Genomic DNA, 21,814 nt, shown 5'->3' on the forward strand with positions numbered 1-21,814 from the left:
CTGCAGCCATGTTGCTGCAAAGAACATAATTTCATTGTTTTATGGCTGCATAGTATTTCATGGTGTATATGTACCACATGTTCTTTATCCAGTCCACCGTTAATGGGCACCTGAGTTGATTCCATGTGTTTGCTATTGTAAATAGCACTGTGATGAACGTATTTTTGCATGTGTCTTTTTGGTAGAACAGTTTATTTTCCTTTGGGTATATCCAGTAATAGGATTGCTGGGTCAAATGATAGTTCAACTCTTAGTTCATCTAGAAATCTCCAAACTGCTCTCTACAGAGGCTGAACTGGTTTGCACTTCTACGAACAGTGTCTAAATGCCCCTTTTTTTCCACAGCCTTTCCAACATCTGTTATTTTTTGATTTTTTAACAAAAGCCATTCTGACTGGTGTGAAATGGTATTTCGTTGTGGTTTTGATTTGCATTTCTCTGATGAATAGTGATGATGAGTATTTCTTCCTATGTTTCTCGGCCACTTGCATAATTTCTTTTGAGATGTAGATACATCTCCTGTCCTTCCTGTCCTTGTCCACTTTTTAATGGGGTTATTTTATTCTGGCTTATGGATTTGTTTAAATGTCTTATATATTCTGGATATTAGAACTTTGTCAGATGTATAGTTTGCTAATATTTTCTCGAATTCTATAGATTGTTTGCTCTGTTGATAGTTTGTTTTTTGCTGCACAGAAGCTCTTTAGTTTAATTAGATCCCACTTGTCAATGTTTTTGTTGCAATTGCTTTTGAGGACTTAGCCATAAATTATTTGTCAAGGCTGATATTGAGAAGGATACTTCCTAGCTTTTCACCTGGAATTTTAATACTTTGTAGTCTTATATTTAAGTCTTTAATGCATATTGAGTTAATATCTGCATATGGTGATAGATTGGGGTCCAGTTTCATTCTTCTGCATATGGATAGGCAGTTATTCCAGCACCATTTATTAAATAGGAAGTCTTTTCCCCATTGTTCGTTTTTATTGGCCTTGTCTAAGATCAGATGGTTGTAGGTGTGTGGCTTTATTTCTGGGTTCTTTATTCTGTTTCATTAATCTATGTGTCTGTTTTTGTACCAGTACCATGCTGTTTTGGTTACTGTAGTCTTCTAGTATAGTTTGAAGTTGGGTGATGTGATGCTTCTGGCTTTGTTGTTTTTGCTTAGGATTGCTTTGGTGATTTGGCTCTTTTTTGGTTCCCTATACATTTAAGACAGTTTTTTCTAGTTCTGTGAAAAATTATGTTGGTAGTTTGATAGGAATACCATTGAATCTATAAATGGTTTTGGACAATATTGCCATTTTAACTATCTTGATTTTTCCAATCTGTGAGCATAAAGTGTTTTTCCACTTATTTTTGTCATCTCTCATTTCTTTCAGCAGTGCTTTGTAGTTCTCTTTGTAGAGCTCTTTCACCTCCTTCATTAGCTTTCTAGATATTTTACTCTTTTTGTGGCTATTGCAAATGATATTGCATTCCTGATTTGACTCTCCGCTTGAATGTTTTGATGTACACACATGCTACTGATTTTTGTATATTGATTTTTTTAGATACTTATTTTAATGGTATAATGATTTCAAATTCCCTCTATTTTATACACATTTTTTCAGCCAGTCTGCATTTTTTACTTTATCAAACCACAATTTAAAGAAAACTTTCATTCTTGCATTAAGAACAATTAAATACTGTTGATGAATAACATAGTTTGTAAGCAGAACAGAAACTGGTTTCATAAGTATTTTCCCTTAAGGTAGAGGTCATTATATAACCCACATCAATGAGTTCTCAAGAGTGTGGTCTCCTGACCAGCCACATCAGCAACACCGGGGAACCTATTAGAAATTCAAATTCTCAGTCCTCACTCTAGACCTGTTGAATCAGAAACTCTGGGAATGGGACCCAGCAGTACGTATTTAAACCGTTCAGGTAATTCTGATTATTTTTAAATTTGAGAACTCTCTTAAATTATAGAGATGCAAAAGGAAACAATTCCTAAGAATTCAAAAGAACAAAGGTGTATTAGTGTTAAGTCGATTGTTTATTAATCTTCTGAATTCTGTTTCTTTCCTTTCCTTTTACAAGTTTCTGTTATTTCAATAATATGGTTCTTTTTCCATTAGAAGTGGCCACTGCTAAAAGTTGAGTGCAACTGATTTAAGCACTCAGCAAATTCTTACTTCAAAAGTTATGTTTAAGAGCAGATTAGTAATTAGTATTCAATTACTTTAAAAAGTCTCAACTCAGCCCTGATTAAATCATTCCAAGTAGTATTTTACGATCAATAGAGGGAAAAGAAAGGATTTATATATATCTGCAGAGTTTAAGGTCCATTAAAATGTAAATGTTACAGCATGATGTTAAATATGGCATCAAATGTGTACTTACTTTAGCTTTTATTGTCCTGATTACTACTAAAAAGAGAAAATAACTAGTGTTGCTTCTTGTATTTCTCCTGTGCTAATTTGTAACATAAAAAGAAAGTAATAAAATTTTTTTAAGAAACAACATAAAAAGAAGCCTAAAGGGGATAAGGGAACATAGAAAGGAAAGCATTGTGAAAGAGGGGTGAAATTGTGTCAGATGACATTGTAGAGACTTTTTCAGGTAGAGCAATAAGAAGGAAATAAGGCCATATTTGTGAAAAGTCACTTGTCACTTGTCAAATAAAGGACATGGGCTAAAGAGATCTGACCTATTCCTATTTCCCCATTCATTAAATGATAGATATACATGTTCAAATCTCTTGCTCCCTCTGTGCTTTCATTTGTCTCCCTGAGGAAGAGGAGTCGCAATACCTGCCTACACCTATTGTGTGGAAAAGTATGAAGGCAAACAATAAGGCTTAAATGTAGATTTCTTTGGGGATGGAATTGGGGGAACTGAATGGGAGATGGAATTGGGATGGTATTGAAGGACTTGTCTAACTTCTTTTCCCTATGTTTTACTGGACTATATCTTAAACAAAATGACATGTGAGAAAATAAAAGATCTTTGGGCTTCAAGAGACATTAGACATTATCTAGACCAGTTTTACCATTTTAAAAATTCAGTGCAATTTAAGTCTCCAGAAGTTAGCCTAATGTCAAACAATAATTAGCAACAAACACTAGGCTCAACCCATGTCCTTGAATATCATTCTGTGTTTAGACATTTTCTAGAGGGCCGGAAGAAAAAGTGGCATTTATTTAGCTATAAACATATTTTTCTATTTGAGGTTATGAATAATATCATGGTAACAAAAGATGAAAAGCAACAACAATATCTCTAAAAATACATTTTGCTTTGCCTAGAATTCAGTAAAAAAATCATATCAAAAATGTTGTGCTCAACTACACTGCTCTGCCTCAGCAAAGTAGGAAGTTGTCCCAAAAGAATTTGTACCATAAAGCTTTGAAAAAGCCATTCAGTTCTGCTCAACTCAATTGAAAAAAAGATTTCTTAAGTGATTACTATTTTCTTCCAAGAAAAATCCTGTATTGTTGGTAAACAAAAGTGCATAAACTATGCCCTTTATCCATAAGGAGCTCAGTCTCATAAGAAAAACACATTTGTACAACTAACTATAATGCAAGTCAAATTATAATAGGTGCTAGAATTAAAATACAAAATTATACATATAAATATGTATACATACATTTTTAATTCCTATTTAAAATTTAACATATTGCCTAGCCCAAAAATATGTTAATCAGCAGTAGTGAGGAAAATTCCAAATCTTAATTCAACAACAATGCAATTTATGTATCATTAATGGCAGAGTATGATCAAGTAATAAAATTCTGGGTCATTTTCACTTGATGTTTTGATAAATGTTTCTTGGAACTGAGCAAAGTCTACATGATAAGTTCCAGACATATTCTACCAGTTCATTGTACAGACTGATAAAATATTTCAGGTAAATAGAAAATCTGGATAAAGACATACATATGGAATGGATACATTTTGCATAGGTTTGGGAGACAGAGAGAGAATCATAAAGTAAATTTCTGGCAGTCTGTCCACTTTCCACAGAAAATGTTAGGTTTTGCTAGTTCAATAAGTCAACCATGACCTCATAGATAAAAGCATAGATGAGAACAGCAGCTGTACCTGGATATGGTGCAAGTCCCTTATTTAATTATTTTTGTATGGTCATGACTGAAGTATAGTCACACATTCTCCCAGCGTGACTGCTGATGGAAAAGTCTTTGAAATTCTCTTGTGTAAGATAATTTTAAATGTCTGCTTCTTTCTCTATCACATGTTGGTGTTGTGTCTAGCTACCACAACAAAACTTATACGTCTGTAAGAAACTGAATTCCTTCCATATATGGTGATAACAGAAAAGGCATTCCATTTTCATTGCTTTGTACATGGAAAATGCCATTTTTAGAATTTTCTCAAAGTATGCCAAGAAGTTATACTATTTGGCCTGAGAAAATGCAATGGCATGCATCTGCCAACTCCTGCTACTGTTGCGAGGTCATTGCTAAGCAATTTATAAAGTAATTGTGTCAGGAGCTTTGCCATGCGAGTAATCAATAGGCTTTTTTTGAGAAGTAAATGTAATGTAGCTACTTCTTTACTTGATCTCAAATAAATTATACCTAGAAACATAAGTCAATATGTTCTTTTAACCAAGTGTGTATACTCTATTTGTTCTAGTTATCACATGAATGTAGGATTCAAACATACCTTGAAAAAATCACTTAGCACATCACCTTACCTTCATTCAATATAGTATTTAAAATTTATAATGAACAGTATCACCACAGTGCCATATGTTAGTCCTATAGTTGCTGGATTAGAGATAGTTCAGGGCCCTAGGTAGAAGCCGGGTGACCAAGGAAGTAGTGAGGCACTAAGGGGGTTAAGGAACCACTTTTTATCAACTTGAATACTTGACATAGTTAAATATAGCGCTATATTGTATCCATTGTTGAATATTGACTGAGCATAAGCCCTGGCAATATTCAGACAAAGCATGAAAAACTTTCCTTTTTCCTATGACCCCAATATATATCTCTAGTTGATCCTGGGACCATGTTCTCTGAGTTCATATGAAGTGTCAGATTCGATCCTAAATCTTCAGGTCCTCACTGTCAATCAAAGCAAGTTGTCCACTTTGAGAAAAAACCTTCTCTTCATCTGTAATCTGAAAGAATCGTAAAGAAATGAGAATTCAAAGCTTTTTAATGCTAATTTTCATAAGTATCCATGGTCAATTCTGTCAATAGTATATTTCTCATATTTTCCATGTGACACTCATATTTCCTTTCTCAAGTCATGGGCTCATGTCGATTTTCAAATACACCTTTCTCTGAAACATATTTTCTCAGAATCACACAAGTTAGCACTTGCATACTCAATAACATGCATTATGTTCTAGTTGCTTCAAGTAAGGAAGCCTTATACCCTTTTGTAAGGTAAACCATTGTTTAAAGTTTATATTTTGTATTTTTTATGGATTCACCATTGCACTGTGCAAGAAATATAGTGAATATTACTTTGCTTCTTTTGCTTATGTTTAGCATATTTATCAACCTATTGATCTATTATTTATTTATCAATCTATTTCATATATTTGCTGTTATTTATATTTCTTTTGCTGCTTTAGGAAATTATCACAAACTTAGTAATTTAAAACAATACAAATTTATTATTTACAGTTATGTAGGTCTGAAGTATAATATGCATCTCACTGGGCTTAAACTAAGGTGTGGGCAGGGCTGATTTCTTTCTGTGCACTCTAGGGAATACATTTCCTGCCATTTCTAGCTTCTAGAGCTACTTCCCTTTCTTGTCTCCTGGCCCCCTTCCTCCAGCTACAAAGTCAGCAACAGTGAATCAAACTCTTTTGATGCTGTATCTCTCTGACTTAGAACTCACATGGAGTTTATCTCCTATACATCTAATAATTATTGTTCATATAGTAGATATGTATTGGATGAACACATAGGCCTTCAAAACACTGCACATACTTGACATCCATATTTCTCATGAGTTTAAGTTATTATGGAGATCTTTAGGGGGCCGTTATTTTGCTTACCACAAAGTCTAATTTATTTAGCCAAGTTCATCTTGTTCTATTCTCAGGAAGAGTGAATAGCTGGTCAATAAATTAGATGTAATAAAAACTATCAAATTACTGTACAGAAGAAGGTAAAAGGCATCATGTCTCCCTACTCAGTAATAGTCTTTATTTTCTTTTTTAAAACATACTCTAGGAAAATTATAAATCAAAGTTAATAATCTAGCTGAACATTGATATCCCTAGATGTTAAAAATACCTCTTTCTTTTCCATACTTGTACTGCCCCTTAAGTGACCAACTCTATAGTAAAATCCTGTAATGACATTTCAACGCAGGTGTTTATCATGGCTTGCCAGTGCTGGGAAAGTTCCCAAAGTTATCTAAAGGTTCTTCATCCTTCTGCTCACCCATAATGTACTACATTATTGGCTGTCACAGTGTACAAAGGCCCCATAAAGAGGATTCAGAAAATTAGTATACAAATAGCCCAGTTTGACAAGGTTGGATATTTGAGAATCATATTCTGGTTCAATTTTATCATTCCAGTATATTAATTTTAATTAATTTTAATTCCTGCTCCATTGATTACTATTATTGTCACTGTGAACAATTATTTGACTTTTTAAATCTTAGTTTTGTAATATACAAAATAATTAAATGAGATAACATAATAATTAACATTCAGTAAATGTTTGCTCTTTTTCTCTCTTCTTTATATTTAAACTATTTTTAGTAGAAATGGCAAATTTTGTCATGCCTTATTATTTTTAATTAACACATGGTTAGTATTAATTTACTGCCTTACATATAAAACCCTTTGAGTTTAAAAATCCAACCTTTTCTTCCTGTCTTCTTATAACCAGTTGTATCAATGAATGGATAGCATATTGTTCATGAGGACAAATTATTTATAAATTTTTAAAAACATATTTTCTTCAAAATTTTCTACATTTTATTAAACAGAGGCCATGTCTAATTTATCATTTTATCTCATATGCAGCTAATAATTATTGTGAATATAGTAGGCATCTGTTGGATAAACACATAGGGATTCAAAGTACTGCACATACTTGATTTCCATATTTCTCATGGGTTCAAGTTATAATAATTTTATTTATAGATAATAAATCTGTCTCATGTATACCTTCCTCAGAAGTAGCTTAAATGACTTAATCTAAAAAGCTTCTTTTCCCACAACCCAATCAATTCAGATTCAATAATTCAGTATTTAAGCTGTCTCTTTTTTTTTTTACTTATAAAAAATGACTTTTTTAGAGATTGTGACTAAAGTACTTCGAAATTGCTTGAGAAAGCCGAAAGTAATTTTAGTAAAAGTGGTTTTGTGGGTAATTTCTGAAGAATCAGTTTCCGAACAATGAAGATAAGATGAAAATACAAGTCAGGCAGAAAGACATACAAAATTCAGGCAAGATATGAAAGTTATTCTGGGAAAATCTTTCAGCTATTAATTTCACTGAGCCTCAATTCACAGAAGTCAATAATAGCTTCATGCTTTACAGAGTAGCTGAATGAATTTCATTTGCAAAAGTGGATGAAAACAAAGATACCAAAGACTTGCAATCCAAGGCATATGGAAGGAATATTATTTGATATGCGACATTAATTAATTTCACATTTTTTAACCTTAAATACTTATTTATTCCTCCTGACCAACTGCAACTTAGTACCCTTTGATCAACATCTCCATATTCCCACATACCCCATACTTTTGGTAACCGCTATTCTACTCCCTGCTTCTAAGAGCTCAATTGTTTTGGATTCCAAATATAAGTGACAACATGCAGTCTTTGTCTTTCTCTGCCTGGCTTATTTCATTAAGCATAATGTCCTCCACGTTCATCCATATTGTTCTTAATGACAGAAAGTTCTTTCTTTTTTTAAGACTGTGTAGTACTCCATTATGCATATATACAGGATGATAATCCATACTCTGAAAATGTGAAAACTGAAATGCTGCAAAATTCAAAACTTTTGGCCGGTGATGTAATGCCACAAGTGGAAAATTCCACACCTGACCTCATGTGACAAATCACAGTCAAATTGCAGGCACACAAAACACAGTTTATTCAGCATCCCCAAGAGAAAAGATTTTCCCTGCCCCCTTCAGGTGTGAAATATCTTTTCCACATATGCACAGATTCCCCCATGCAAGCACACCCACAAAGGGTATTAAAATGGCATGTGTGTAGCCTCAACATGCCAACAACGGGTTCACCACCATGATACCTGACATAGGGCCAAGATCTCTGTGCATTACTCATTGTGATTTTTTTGTTGCTGTTTATTCTGTGCTCTGTGGTGTAAAGATATTGTTGAAAATGTTTACAAGGCCTGCAGAATCCCTTATGGGTAACAGTGGTAAGAAAAAGATAAAACACAAAAAATCAAGCTGCTGTTGAAACCTGATAGTTGCTTTAAGTGTGAAACGTCTTACAGAAGACTATGGTCATCATATATACCTGAAAAAACACAAGGATAAACTGTTAAAGTTCCATGATGAAAAAGATGAACAGAAGTTAATAAAAAAATAGAAAGGCACTGTATAAAGCTAAAAAGGAAGGTCTTATTTTATGATTAAGATCTGGATCATGTATTGAAAACTTAGATCTATCACCATTGTAATGAACACATCCCACTTAATAGTATGCCGATTATGAAACAAACAAGCAGAGATCTATCATGATAAACTGAAAGTTAAAGGGAGCTGTGAATACTCAAGAGTCTAGCTGCAGAATTAAAAACAACCCACAGCATTACTTGTTTGAGATTTGTGATGATAAAGCAGCTGCTGAACACAAAGCAGTGGGAATATCCATTGACAAGTTTGTCAAGATTATTGCTGGTGAAAATCTGATGCTAAGACAAGTCTATAGTGCTAATGAAACATCACCATTTTTGTGTTACTGCCCAAAAAGACACTGACTACTGCTGATGAGACAGCCCTTACAAGAATTAAGGATGCCAAAGAAAGAATAACTGTGCTAGACTGTGCTAATGCAGCAGGCATGCATAAGTAAAATTGTGATAGGCACAAGCGTGCATGCTTGTTGTTTCCAAGGAGCAAATCTCTGACCAGTCAATTATGATGCTAACAAAAAGGCATGAATCACCAGGGACATCTTTCATTATTGTTTTCACATATATTTTGTATCAGCAGCTCATGCTTATTGCAAGAAAACAGGACTGAAAGATGACTGCAAGATTTTGTTATTCTTCTTTTTTGTTTTGATATTTAAAAATTTTTTTATTATTATTATACTTTAAGTTTTAGGGTACATGTGCACAATGTGCAGGTTAGTTACATATGTATACATGTGCCATGCTGGTGTGCCGCACCCATTAATTCGTCATTTAGCATTAGGTATATCTCCCAATGCTATCCCTCCCCCCTCCCCCCACCCCACAACAGTCCCCAGAGTGTGATGTTCTTCAACAACTCTTCTGTTCATCCTACAGCTGAAATAGTCATAAAAAGTAATGTTTATGGCATGTACTTTCCCCAAATTTAACTTCAATTATTCAGCCATAAAAGAGGGTACCCTTAGATCAATAAATAGTAAATATGAAAGGATACCATACATATCGTTGCCAACACTTTGAACACAGTGACACAGTTGGGCATGCCTGGAACAACCTCTGGCCTGTGATTGTGTTCAGTGATGATGATGAACAAGGTGGTGACTTTGAAGGATTCCATATGTTAAGTGAGAAATAAATGATGTCTGACCTTCTTATCTATGCAAAAAAATATACATTCAGAGTCCTTCAGTAAGCCAGAAGAAGTGATACTGAAGTTTGTAACATTGAAAATTAGGCCGGGGGGTTGGGGGCGTTCCAAGATGACCGAATAGGAACAGCTCTGGTCTGCAGCTCCCAGCACGTTTGATGCAGAAGATGGGTGATTTCTGCGTTTCCAACTGAGGTACCTGGTTCATTTTATTGGGACTGGTTGGACAGTGGGTGCAGTCCAAGGAGGCCAAGCTGAAGCAGGCCAGGGTGTTGCCTCACCTGGGAAGTCCAAGGGGTCAGGGGATTTCCCTTTCCTAGTTAAGGGAAGTGGTGACAGACTACCTGGAAAAACAGGACATTCCCCATCCAAATACTGAGATTTTTCCCAAGGTCTTAACATCTGGCAGACAAGGTGATTCTCTCCCGTGCCTGGCTTGGCAGGTCCCATGACTACGAAGCCTTGCTCACTGCTAGTGCAGCAGTTTGAGATCATTCTGTGAGGCTGCAGCCTGGCAGGGGGAAGGGTGTCCGCCATTGCCAAAGCTTGAATAGATAAACGAAGCAGCCAGGAAGTTTGAACTGGGCAGAGCCCACTGCAGCTCAACAAGGCCTACTGCCTCTAGATCCCACCTCTGTGGGCAGGGCATAGCTGAACAAAAGGCAGCAGACAACTTGTGCAGACTTAAACGTCCCTGTCTGACAGCTCTGAAGAGAGCAGTGGTTCTCCCAGCATGGCGTTTGAGTTCTGAGAATGGACAGACTGTCTCCTGAAGTGGGTCCCTGACCCCCTTGTACCTTAACTGGGAGACACCTCCCAGTAGGGGCAGACAGACACCTCATATAGGCATCTGCCCCTCTGGGACGAAGTTCCAGAGGAAGGATCAGGCAGCAATATTTGCTGTCTGTAATATTTGCTGTTCTGCAGCCTCCACTAGTGATACCCAGGCAAACAGGGTCTAGAGTGGAACTCCAGCAAACTCCAACAGACCTGCAGCTGAGAGACCTGTTAGAAGGAAAACTAACAAGCAGAAAGGAATAGCATCAACATCAACAAAAAGGTCATCTACACCAAAACCCCATCTGTAGGTCACCAACATCAAAGACCAAAGGTAGATAAAACCACAAAGATGGGGAGACAACAAAGCAGAAAAGCTGAAAATTCTAAAAATCAGAATGCCTCTTCTCTTCCAAAGGATCACAGCTCCTCACCAGCAATGGAACAAAGCTGGATGGAGAATGACTTTGATGAGTTGACAGAAGTAGGCTTCAGAAGGTTGGTAATAACAAACTTCTCTGAGCTAAAGGAGGATATTCAAACCCATCTCAAGAAAGCTAAAAACCTTGAAAAAAAAATTAGACAAATGGCTAACTAGAATAAACAGTGTAGAGAAGACCTTAAATGATCTGATGGAGCTGAAAACCATGGCGTGAGAACTTCGTGATGCATGCATAAGCTTCAATAATGAATTTGATCAAGTGGAAGAAAGAGTATCAGTGATTGAAGATCAAATTAATGAAATAAAGTGAGAAGACAAGGTTAGAGAAAAAAGTCTAAAAAAAAAAATGAACAAAGCCTCCAAGAAATATGAGACTATGTGAAAAGACCAAATTTACATTTGATTGGTACCTGAAAGTGATGGGGAGAATGGAACCAAGTTGGAAAACACTCTTCAGGGTATTATTGAGGAGAACTTCCCCAACTTAGCAAGGCAGGCCAACATTCAAATTGAGGAAATACAGAGAACACCACAAAGATGCTCCTTGAGAAGAGCAACCCCAAGACACAGAATTGTCAGATTCACCAAGGTTGAAATGAAGGAAAAAGTGTTAAGGGCAGCCAGAGAGAAAGGTTGAGTTACCCACAAAGGGAAGCCCATCAGAGTAACAGTAGATCTCTCGGCAGAAACCCTACAAGCCAGAAGAGAGTGGGGGCCAATATTCAACATTCTTAAAGAAAAGAATTTTCAACCCAGAATTTCATATACAGCCAAACTAAGCTTCATAAGTGAAGGAGAAATAAACTCCTTTACAGACAAGCAAATGCTGAGAAATTTTGTCACCACCAGGCCTGCCTTATAAGAACTCCTGAAGGAAGCATTAAACATGGAAAGAAACAACTGGTACCAGCCACTGCAAAAACAGGCCAAATTGTAAAAACCATTGATGCTATGAAGAAACTACATCAATTAACAGGCAGAATAACTAGCAAACATCATAATGACAGGATCAAATTCACACATAAGAATATTGACCTTAAATGTAAATGGGCTAAATGCCCCAATTAAAAGACACAGACTGGCAAATTGGATAAAGAGTAAAGACCCATCGGTGTGCTGGATTCACGAGACCCATCTCACGTGCAAAGACACACATAGGCTCAAAATAAAGGGATGGAGGAATATTCACCAGGCAAATGGAAAGCAAAAAAAAAGCAAGGGTTGCAATCCTAGTCTCTGATAAAACAGACTTTAAACCAACGAAGATCAAAACAGACAAAGAAGGACATTACATGATGGTAAAGGGATCCATTCAACAAGAAGAGCTAACTATGCTAAATATATATGCACCCAATACTGGAGCACCCATTTTCATAAAGCAAGTCCCTAGAGACCTACAAACAGACTTAGACTCTCACACAATAATAATGGGAGACTTTAACACCCCACTGTCAATATTAGACAGATCAATGAGACAGAAGGTTAACAAGGATATCCAGGACCTGAACTCAGCTCTGCACCAAGCGGACCTAATAGGCATCTACAGAACTCTCCACCCCAAATCAACAGAATATACATTCTTCTCAGCACCATATCACATTTACTCTAAAATTGACCACATAATTGGAAGTAAAGCACTCCTCTGCTAATGTAAAATAACAGAAATCACAACAAACTGTCTCTCAGACCACGACGCAATCAAATTAAACTCAGGATTAAGAAACTCACTCAAAACCACTCAACTACATGGAAACTGAACAACTTGCTCCTGAACAACTACTGGGTAAATAACGAAATGAAGGCAGAATAAAAGATGTTCTTTGAAACCAATGAGAACAAAGACACAAAGTACCAGAATCTCTGGGACACATTTAAAGCAGTGTGTAGAGAGAGATTTATAGCACTAAATGCCCACAACAGAAAGCAGTAAAGATCTAAAATCGAAACCCTAACATCACAATTAGATGAACTAGAGAAGCAAGAGCAAACAGATTCAAAAGCTAGCAGAAGGAAATAAATAACTAAGATCAGAGCAGAACTGCAAGAGATAGAGACACAAAAAACCCTTCAAAAAATCAATGAAGCCAGGAAGTGGTTTTTTAAAAGATCAACAAAATTGATAGACTGCTAGCAAGAATAGTGAAGAAGAAATGAGAGAAAAATCAAATAGATGCAATACAAAATGATAAAGGGAATCTCACCACTAATCCCACAAAAATACAAACTACCATCAGAGAATATTATGAACACCTCTATGTAAATAAACTAGAAAATCTAGAAGAAATGGATACATTCCTGGACACAAACACCCTCCCAAGACTAAACCAGGAAGAAGTTGAATCTCTGAATAGACCAATAACAGGCTATGAAATTGAGGCAATAGTTAATAGGCTACCAACAAAAAAAGTCAAGGACCAGATGGATTCACAGCCGAATTCTACCAGAAGTACAAAGCAGAGCTGGCACCAGTCCTTCTGAAACTATTCCAATCAATAGAAAAAGAGGGAATCCTCCCTAACTGATTTTATGAGGCCAACAACATCCTGATACCAAAGCCTGCAGAGACACAACAAAAATAGAGAATTTTAGACCAATAGCCCTGATGAACATTGATGCAAACATCCTCAATAAAATACTAGCAAACTGAATCCAGTGGCACATCAAAAAGCTTATCCACCAAAATCAAGTGGGCTTCATCCCTGGGATGCAAGCCTGATTCAGCATACGCAAATCAATAAATGTAATCCATCACGTAAGCAGAACCAACGACAAAAACCACCTGACTATCTCAATAGATGCAGAAAAGGCCTTCGATAAAATTCAACAGCCCTTCATGCTAAAAAACTCTCAATGAACTAGATATTGATGGAACATATCTCAAAATAATAAGAGCTATTTATGACAAACCCACAGCCAATATCATACTGAATGGGCAAAAACTGGAAACATTCCCTTTCAAAACTGACACAAGACAAGGATGTCCTCTCTCACCACTCCTATTCAATATAGTGTTGCCAGGGCAATCACACAAGAGAAAGAAATAAAGTGTACTCAATTAGGAAATGAGGAAGTCAAATTGTCCCTATTTGCAGGTGACATGATTGTGTATTTAGAAAGTACCATCGTCCTCAGCCTAAAATCTCCTTAAGCTAATAAGCAACTTCAGCAAAATCTCAGGATCAAAAACAATGTGCAAAAATCACTAGCATTCCTATACAACATTAACAGACAAACAGAGAGCCAAATCATGAGTGAACTCACATTCACAATTGCTACAAATAGAATAAAATACCTAGAAATCCAACCACAAGGGATGTGAAAGACTTCTTCAAGAAGAACTACAAACCACTGCTCAATAAAATAAAAGAGGATGCAAACAAATGGAAGAATATTCCATGCTCATGGATAGGAAGAATCAATATCATAAAAGTGGCCATACTGCCAAGTAATTTATAGATTCAATGCTGTCCCCATCAAGCTGCTAATGACTTTCTTCACAGAATTGGAAAAAACTACTTTAAAGTTCATGTGGAACAACAAAAGAGCCCACATTGCCAAGACAATCCTAAGCAAAAAGAACAAAGGTGGAAGCATCATGCTACCTGACTTCAAACTATATTACAAGGCTACGGTAGTCAAAACAGCATGGTACTAGTACCAAAACAGATATGTAGATGAATGGAACAGAACAGAGGCCTCAGAAATAATGCTACACATCTACAATCATCTGATCTTTGACAAACCTGACAAAACCAAGCAATGGGGAAAGGATTCCCTATTTAATAAATGGTGCTGGGAAAACTGGCTAGCCATATGTAGAAAGCTGAAACTGGATCTCTTCCTTACAACTTATATAAAAATTAATTCAAGATGGATTAAAGACTTAACTGTTAGACCTAAAATGATAAAAACCCTAGAAGAAAACCTTAGCAATACCATTCAGGACATAGGTATGGGCAGGGACTTCATGACTAAAACACCAAAAACAAGGCAACAAAAGCCAAAATGGACAAATGGGATCTAAGTAAACTAAAGAGCTTCTGCACAGCCAAAGAAACCACGATCAGAGTGAACAGGCAACCTACAGAATGGGAGAAAATTTTTGCAATCTACCTGTCTGACAAAGCACTAATATCCAGAATCTACAAGGAACTCAAACAAATGTACAAGAAAAAAACAACCCCATCAAAAAGTGGGCAAATGATATGAGTAGACACTTCTCAAAATAAGACATCTGTGGAGCTAACAGACATATGAAAAAATACTCATAATCACTGGTCATCAGAGAAATGCAAATCGAAACCACAATGAGATACCATCTCACACCAGTTAGAATGGCAATCATTAAAGTCAGGAAACAACAGATGCTGGAGAGGATGTGGAGAAATAGGAACGCTTTTACAATGTTGGTGGGAGTGTAAATTGGTTCAACCATTGTGGCAGACAGTGTGGTAATTCCTCAAGGATGTGGAACTAGAAATACCATTTGACCCAGCAATCCCATTACTGGGTACGTGTCCAAAGGATTATAAATCATGCTACTATAAAGACACGTGCACACATATGTTTATTGTGACACTATTCACAGTAGCAAAGACTTGGAACCAACCCAAATGTCGAACAATGATAGACTGGAAAATGTGACACTTACACACCATGGAATACTATGCAGCCGTAAAAAAAGGATGAGTTCATGTCCTTTGTAGGGACATGGATGAAGCTGGAAACCATCATTCTAAGCAAACTACCACAAGGACAGAAAACCAAACACCACATGTTCTCACTCATAGGTGGGAATTGAACAGTGAGATCACTTGGACACAGAGCGGGGAAAATCACACACTGGGGCCTGTTGGGGGGTGGAGGCCTTGGAGAGGGATAGCATTAGGAGAAATACCTAATGTGAATGATGAGTTGATGGGTGCAGCAAACCAACATGGCACATGTATACCTATGTATCAAACCTGCACATTGTGCACATGTACCCTAGAACTTAAAGTGTAATAAAAATAAAAAGAAAAGAAAATTAGGCTCCACTTGTTCATTCATTGACTGATGGTGAAATAGCCAAAATGATCCTGAGTCAAAGTGATTGCAGTAATAATGATAATGAAGATGACATTTAACAATGATAACCACTGCAGAAGTGCCTGTAGGTTAATTACATGGTCAAATATATAATGAACTTATTGAAGGACTAGGGCAGTATGCATTCATAACAGAACAACAAATCATATTAGTTTATAAAATCAAAGAGAGACTTTGACAACAAATACCATTGTTAATAAGGCAGATGACTTTGGAGGAAACATTGTTAAATGCCTTCCGGCTGAATACCTCCTCAACTCTAGATGATCCACCTCCTTTTCTGTCAACTGCTTCTGATGTTTTTTCTCACCTAAAAAAATACATTGTATAGTATCTTGTTAATAAAAACACAGTATTATAGGTGGAGACTAAAATCCTGTTGTTGTTTGCAGTTGCTGTTATTTAACAGCTAATACAGGTATTCTGGTGATGCAACTGTGTTGCTTAGCTAACCTGAACACATTATTTTTTCACTGTATTAATGGTATGTCAACTTTTTGCTGTTAAGTACTTATGTGCAAATAAGTGTCAGAAAAATGACTGCTTATCAGTACCATATAAATTCAGAGTCAGCAATGATGGTGATGTGAATAACCACAGATTGTTTCCATGGATGGCTGAGATAGGGACGCTTTTGCTTTCTGATGGTTTAATGTACACAAATGTTGTTTTATGTATAGAATTATTTAAAATATTGTGCAAATTACTTTTAGGTATTTATAAAATGTTTATATGTAATATAAGTGAATTTTATGTTTAGACTTGTATCCCCTCCCAATATATCTCATTATGTATATGCAAATATTCCAAAATCCAAAAAAAATTCAAACTTGGAAGCACTTCTGGTCCTAAGCATTTCAGATGAGAGATACTCAACCTGCACCATGTTTTATTTATCCATTTATTTGTTGATGGATATGAAGAATTGTTTTCCTATTTTAACTGTTGTGAATATTGCAATGAACATGGGAGTGCACATATCTCTTTGACGTACTGATTTCAAGTCTTAAGATATAAACCCAGAAATAGGATAGCTGAATCATATTGTAATTGCATTTCTCCTTTTTTGAAGACCTCTATATTAGTCCATTTTCATGCTGCTGCTAAAGACATACCTGAGACTGGGAAGAAAAGGGTTTACTTGGACTTACAGTTCCACATGGCTGGGGAGGCCTCAGAATCATGGTGGGAGGCCAAAGGAACTTCCTCCATGGTGGTGGCAAGAGAAAATGAGACAGATGCAAAAATGGAAAGCCCTGATAAAACCATCAGATCTCGTGAGACTTATTCACTACCATGAGAACAGTATGGTAGAAACTGCCACCATCATTTAAATTATCTCCTACTGGGTCCCTCCCACAACACGTGGGAATTATGGGAGTACAATTCAAGATGAGATTTGGGTGGAGACACAGAGCCAAACCATATCAGCCTCCATACACTTTTCTATAGTGGCTGTTGATATGATTTGGCATTGTGTCTCCACCCAAATCTCAGCTCAAGTTATAATTTCCAGGGGTTGAGGGACAGACCTGGTGGGAGGTGACTGGATCATTAGGGTTGTTTTCCCCATGCTGTTCTTGTGATAGTGAGTGTGTTCTCATGAGACCTGAAGTTGTTATAAGGGGCTCTTGCCCCTCTGCTTCCTCTCATTTGCTGCCATGTAAGAAGTGCCTGCTTCTCCTTTCACCATGATTGTAAGTTTCCTGAGGCCCCCCTAGCCATGCAGAACTGTGAGCCAATTAAACCTCTTTTCTTATATTAATAAATTGCCCAGTCTCTGGTAGTTCTTTATAGCAGTATGATAATGGACTAATACAGCAGTACTGATTTACATTTATACCAAAAGTGTACAAGAGTTCCTTTTCCTTCATATTCTTGCAAACACTTGCTATTGTTTATCTTTTTGATACTAGCCATTCTGAAAAGTGTTATGTGATCCAATTGTAGTTTTAAGTTGTACTTCTCTAATGATTAGTGATATGGAGCATCTTTTTCATTTATCTTTTGAGAATTTATGTGTCTTCTTTTGAGAAATATCTATTCAGGTCCTTTGCTCAATTTTAATTTTTTTTTTTTTTTGCTATTGACATATTGTGTCTGAAATTGGTGGGTTCTTGGTCTCACTGACTTCAAGAATGAAGCCGCGGACCCTTGTGTTGAGTGTTACAGTTCTTAAAGATGGTGTGTCCGGAGTTTTTTCCTTCTGATGTTTGGACATGTTTGGAGTTTCTTCCTTCTGGTGGGTTCCTGGCCTCGCTGGCTTCAGGAGTGAAGCTGCAGACCTTCGTGGTGAGTGTTACAGCTCTTAAGGTGGTGCGTCTAGAGTTCTTCATTACTCCCAGTGGGTTTGTGGTCTCGCTGGCCTCAGGAGTGAAGCTGAAGACCTTTGCGGTGAGTGTTACAACTCATAAAAGGAAGTGTGGACCCAAACTGTGAGCAGCAGCAAGATTCCCTGCAAAGAGTGAAAGAACAAAGCTTCCACAGTGTGGAAGGGGACTGCAGCAGGTTGCCACTGCTGGCTAGGGCAGCCTGCTTTTATTCTCTTATCTGGCCCCACCCACATCCTGCTGATTGGTCCATTTTACAGAGAGCTGATTGGTGTGTTTTACAGAGAGCTGATTGGTCCGTTTTGACTGGGTGCTGATTTGTGCATTTACAATCCATGAGCTAGACACAAAAGTTCTCCAAGTCCTCACTAGATTAGCTAGACACAGAGCACTTACTGGTGCATTTACAAACCTTGAGCTAGACACAAGTTGCTGATTGGTGCATTTACAAACCTTGAGCTAGATACAGGGTGCTGATTGGTGTGTTTACAATCCTTTAGGTAGACATAAAGGTTCTCCAAGTCCCCACTAGATTAGCTAGACACAGAGCACTGATTGGTGCATTTACAAACCTTGAGCTAGACACAGGGTGCTGATTGGTGTATTTACAAAACTTTAGCTAGACATAAAAGTTCTCCAAGTCCCCACCCGACTCAGGAGCCCAGCTGGCTTCACTTAGTGGATCCCATGCCAGGGCCACAGGCGGAACTGCCTGCCAGTCCCACACCACGTGCCTGCACTCCTCAGCCCTTGAGCGGTCAATGGGACTGGGTGCTGCAGAGGTTTGGGCCTCGCGGGAGCCTTCGGCAGGGGGAGGCTTGGGCATGGTGGGCTGCAGGTCCTGACCCTGCCCCAGGGGGAGGCAGCTGAGGCCTGGTAAGAATTCAAGTGTGGCACTGGTGGGCACTGATGGGGGACCTGGTGCACCCTCCGCAGCTGCTGGCCCAGGTGCTAAGCCCCTCACTACCCGGGGCCGGCAGTGCCAGCCAGCCACTCTGAGTGCAGGGCCCACCAAGCCCATGCCCAACCGGAACTCATGCTGGCCCCTGAGCACTGCATGCAGCCCCAGTTCCTGCCCACACCTCTCCCTCCACACATCCCTGCAAACAGCGGGAACTGGCTCCGGCCTCCGCCAGCCCAGAGAGGGGCTCCCACAGTGCAGCAGTGGGCTGAAGGGCTCCTCAAGCGTGGCCAGAGCAGATGCTGAGGCTGAGGAGGTGCTGATAGCGAGTGAGGGCTGCTAGCACGTTGTCACCTCTCAATATAAATTTCTTATATATTTAGGATATTAATGCTTTATCATATATATGGTTTACAAGTATGTTCTCTCAATCTGTAGGTTGTCTTTTCACTCTTAATTATTTTCTTTACTGTATAGAGCCTTTTTAGTTTGATGTAATCTCATTTGTCCATTTTTGCTTTTGTTGCCTGAGCTTTTTGGAGTCAAATTTTTTAAAAAAATTATCACACAGACCAATGTTGTGTAGTTTTCCCTTATGTTTTCTGCTGGTATTATTACAGTTTCAGGTTTTATGTTTACATAGTCATCCCATTTGAGTTAATTTTTGTTATGATGTAGAAGAAGCATCCAATTCCATTTTTTCTCATGTATATATCTAGTTTTCTCAACAACCTTTATTGAAAATACTGTTCTTTTGATTGTGTGGTATTGGTACTTTTGTTGAGAATCTATTGACCATAAAAGCGTGGGTTTATTTCTGGGCTTTCTATTCTGTTCCACTGATCATTGTGTCAATTTTGATGACAGTACCATGCAATTTTAGTTATTATAGCTGTGCAGTATAGCTTGAAGCCAGGTAGTGTGATGTCTCCAGCTTTGTTTTTTTTAATCAAGATTGCTTTATTTGTTGATTTTATGGTTCCATATGAATTTTTGAATTGTTTATTCCTATTTTGGTGAAAAATGACCATTTGAATTTTTTTTTTTTTGAGAAAGAGTCGCCCTCCGTTTTCCAGGCTGGAGTACAGTGGTGTGAACATGACTCACTGCAGCCTCAGTGTCCTGGGCTCAAGGGAACCTCCTGCATAAGCATCTGGAGTAGCTGGGACTGCAGGCATGTGCCTCCATGCCCAGCTAATTTTCTTTTATTTTTTTCTTTTTGTAGAAATCGTGTTTTGCCATGTTGCCCAAGCTGGTCTCAGTCTTCTGGGATCAAGAAATCTTACCACCTTGGCCTCACAAAATACTGGTATTACAGACATGAGCCACTGCACCCATCTGACATTGGAGTTTTGGTAGGGATTGCATTGAATCTGTAGAATACTTTGGTTAGTAGGCACATTGAAACAATGTTAACTGTTCCAGTTCATAAACATGACATATCTTTCCCTTTATTTGTGTCTTCTTACGTTTCTTCCATCAAAGTTTTATGGAGGCCAGTGTGTAAATTTTTCACATCTGTGGCTAAATATATTCCTGAATATATTTCCTTGAGACTTTTTATCATGAAAGAATGCTGAATATGTCAAATGTTTTTCTGCTTCTAATGAGATGACCGTAAGACTTTTATCCTTCCGCCAGGCGTGGTGGCTCATGCCTGTAATCCCAGCACTTTGGGAAGCCAAGGTGGGCGGATCATGAGGTCAGGAGATCGAGGTCATCCTGGCTAACACGGTGAAACCCCGTTTCTACTAAAAATACAAGAAATTAGCCAGGCGTGGTGGTAGGCACCTGTAGTCCCAGCTACTTGGGAGGCTGAGGCAGGAGAATGGCAAGAACCCAGGAGGCAGAGTTTGCAGTGAGCTGAGATCGCGCCACTGCACTCCAGCCTGGGTGATGGAGTGAGACTCTGTCTCAAAAAAAAAAAAAAAAATTGCCCTTCATTCTGTTAATGTGGTGTATTGCAATTATAGATTGCACATGTTGCACCATATTTGCATCACTGGGATAAATTCTCATTGATCTTGGTGAATTATCCTTTTAATGAACTGTTGAATTCACTTTCCTGATTTTTTTAAAGATTTTTGCATCTATATTTATGAGAAATATTGGCCTGTAATTTCTTTTTCTTGAGTCTTTCTCTGGTTTTAGTATCAAGGTAATTCTGGCCTCATAAAAAAGAGCTCAGAAGTATTTCCTCTATTTCAAGTTTTTGGAATAGTTAGAGAAGGATTGGTATTAGTTTTTTTGCTTGTTAGTTTGTTGGTTTTTGAGACAGAGTCTCCCTCTGTCACCCAGGCTGGAGTGCAGTGGCATGATCTCAGCTTATTGCAACCTCCACCTCCTGGGTTCAAGCGATTCTCCTGTCTCAGCCTCACAAGTAGCTGGGATTACAGGCACCCACCGCCATGCCCAGCAAATTTTTGTATTTTTAGTAGAGATGGGGTTTCATCATGTTGGCCAGGCTGGTCTCAAACTCCTGACCTCAAGTGACCCACCTGCCTCAGCCTCCC

The 21,814-nt window shown here is 37.8% G+C and overlaps 1 long non-coding RNA gene across 1 annotated transcript in view; it reads right to left on the reverse strand.

Annotated features, from left to right (window-relative positions):
- Positions 1-2,018: 2,018 nt before the first annotated feature.
- The window catches only part of LOC134761356 (uncharacterized), an 85,675-nt gene continuing 65,879 nt past the window's right edge, over positions 2,019-21,814 (reverse strand). The window contains exon 4 of the long non-coding RNA XR_010139881.1: positions 2,019-5,137. This is a non-coding gene — a long non-coding RNA (uncharacterized LOC134761356). The remainder of the gene's footprint in view (positions 5,138-21,814) is intronic.

The sequence above is a fragment of the Pongo abelii genome, chromosome 3, assembly GCF_028885655.2.
Source record: "Pongo abelii isolate AG06213 chromosome 3, NHGRI_mPonAbe1-v2.0_pri, whole genome shotgun sequence".
Lineage (NCBI taxonomy): Eukaryota > Metazoa > Chordata > Mammalia > Primates > Hominidae > Pongo > Pongo abelii.